This window comes from Mesoplodon bidens (genome assembly GCF_964165515.1).
Source record: "Mesoplodon bidens genome assembly, contig: HAP1_SCAFFOLD_53, whole genome shotgun sequence".
NCBI classification, from domain to species: Eukaryota; Metazoa; Chordata; class Mammalia; order Artiodactyla; family Ziphiidae; genus Mesoplodon; species Mesoplodon bidens.
In genome coordinates, this window is record NW_027671920.1 from 2,310,313 (window position 1) to 2,313,131 (window position 2,819).

The window sequence follows — 2,819 nt, forward strand, 5'->3', positions numbered from 1 at the left end:
GGAAGTCAACGAGGCCGACATGAAAGAGAGGCAGAATAGCAGGGAAAACATTTCAAGAGGTGCGTTGGATTCGTCTGTAAAGCACAGGAAGAGGGGCACAATTTCGACAATGATGCACTTGGCCAAAAAGGGTCTATTCGTTTTCTCCTGAATATATTCAGAGGAAAACGCATACACACTTTTTGGCCAAGCAAGCAAGTGGGAAATGCAAATCTGCACTATAAGGATGTATCACTTCCCACCTGTCAAAAGGGACATCCACAAAATGTATAAAAACCAGAAATGCAAGACAGGCCCTGGAGAACAGGGAGCCTTGTTATGTTGATGGGTGAGATGTAAATTGCCAACTGCCTCACTGGAGGTGTGCATTGTGTTCCGTAAAACAAGTAAACATCAGAGCTACAGAGCCAAGGGCACTTCCTGTCTAGGGAATATACCTTGGGGAATCTGGAAATTAATAAGACAGAGCCACCCCCAAATTTAGGGCAGCACTGCTTACAATAACCTCAACTTGGGTACACCTTAAATATCCCAGGAAATATAAAAATGGTTCAAAAATTGTGGTACTCATGTACGATGGAATATCCCTCAGCCATGAAATCAAAGTCATAAGACCCGTAGAAGCAAAGTGAGTGGATTTAGGTACGATGATTCTAAGTGAAATAAGTCACACAGAAAAAGAAACTTATCATAAGATATCACTTAGGAAGATCCTGTAAACATGGCTACACATGAACTGAGTTAGGAAGAGAACAGAGTCTCACATTTAGAAAACACTCTTATGCCTGCTTAAAGGGGAAGGAGAGGTGGGAAGATGCATAAAACAAGAGTTTGATATAAGCACAGGTATCGTTCCAAAAACCAACAATGGAATAGACTAGACCTACACCTTCCTCAGTGAAAGGGCCTCAGAACCCCGTATTTCCCGCAGAGGAATATATCTGACTAGTAAGGATTTAAAACCTATGTACTGATATGTCTGGGTAAGCGAATTAAGTGTGTCTAGACAGGCATAAACATGGCAGCGAGAATCAGCTCAAACTTACTCTAAAATGAATTTCAAAAAAAAAAACAACAAACAGGGAACTTCCTTACAATTCCTTCAGGGTCTCTGATGGAACCTGGAATGACCCTATCTACAATGACAGCTGGATGTGGCATAAGGCTGGACACTTGGGACTGAGAGGATTGGTGAGATTGGGTGAGAAAATGCAGTCGCTTTAAAGCGTTAATGCATGGCCCCCATTCCATGGGTCCCAACTTTCCAGGTTGAGGGGAATATTACTACAGCTATATCATGTATGGGAAACCTAGAGAATGGACACACTGTGCATACGAAAGATTTCTAAAACTCAACGAATAGACCCTCTCGTGGTGCTCCAGTTTGACATTCCAACTGCTTTACTATCAATCTCCCAACATGGAGAGACATCTTCTTTAACCTCCTGGTTCGCACAGGTTGCCAATTTGGCAAAGGATGGAAGGGAAGAAGGAGAACCAATGAGAGATTATCTGTGAGGCATTTGGACGGGAACATGTCTCTGTAAATTCCCAGCAGGAAGAAGAATTAACCAAAGTCTCAGCCACACACCGAGAACCAGTATAGGTCCTGAACCAAATTTTTGGCCTTGCGTTCAGCTCACAAAAAACGAGTTGAAAAATGGAGCTCAGTGGCACAGCAATTCACAAACTGGCAGAGTAATACAGGAAAACTATAGTCCAAAAATCTGTTGAGGGAAGTCAACGAGGCCGACTTGAAAGTGAGGCAGAATAGCAGGAAACACATTTCAAGGGGTGCGTTGGATTCGCCTGTAAAGCACAGGAAGAGGGGCACAACTTCGACAGTGATGCACTTGGCCAAAAAGAGCGTATGTGTTTGCTCCTGAATATATTCAGGAGAAAACGCATATGCTATTTTTAGCCAAGCCAGCAGGCGGGCAATGCAAATCTGCACTACAAAGTAGTATCACTTCCCACCGGTCAAAAGGGACATCCACAACATGTGTAAAAACCAGAAAGGCAAAACAGGCCCTGAAGAACAGGGAGCATTGTTATGCTGAGGGGCGGAATGTAAATTGCCAACTGCCTCACTGGAGGAGTGCATTGCGTTCCCTAAAACAAGTAAACAACAGAGCTACAGAGCCAAGGGCCCTTCCAGTCTAGGGAATATACCTTTGGAAAACTGAAAATCAATAAGACAGAGCCACCCCCAAATTTAGGGCTGCACTGCTTACCAGAACCTCAACTTGTGTACACCTTAAATATCCCAAGAAATATAAAAATGGTTCAAAAATTGTGGTACTTACGTACGATGGAATATCCTTTAGCCATGAAATCAATGTCATAAGAACAGTAGCAGCAAAGTGAGATGATTAATGTACGATGATTCTAAGTGAAATAAGCCACAAAGAAAAAGAAACTTATCATAAGATATCACTTATGAAGATCCTGTAAACATGGCTACACATGAACTGAGTTAGGAAAGAGAACAGAGTCTCACATGTAGAAAACACTCTTATGCCTGCTTAAAGGGGAAGGAGAGGTGGGGTGATGCATAAAACCAGAGTTTGATATAAGCACAGGTACCGTTCCAAAGACCAACTATGGAATAGACAAGACCTACACCTTCTTCAGTGAATGGGACTCAAAACCCCATATTTGCCGCAGAGGAATATATCTGACTAGTAAGAATCTTAAAACCTATGTATTGATATGTCTCCTTAAGGGAATCAAGTGTTTCTAGACTGGCATAAACATGGCAGCGAGAATCAGCCCAAACCCACTATAAAAAGGAATTTCAAAAACAAAAACAAAAAAAA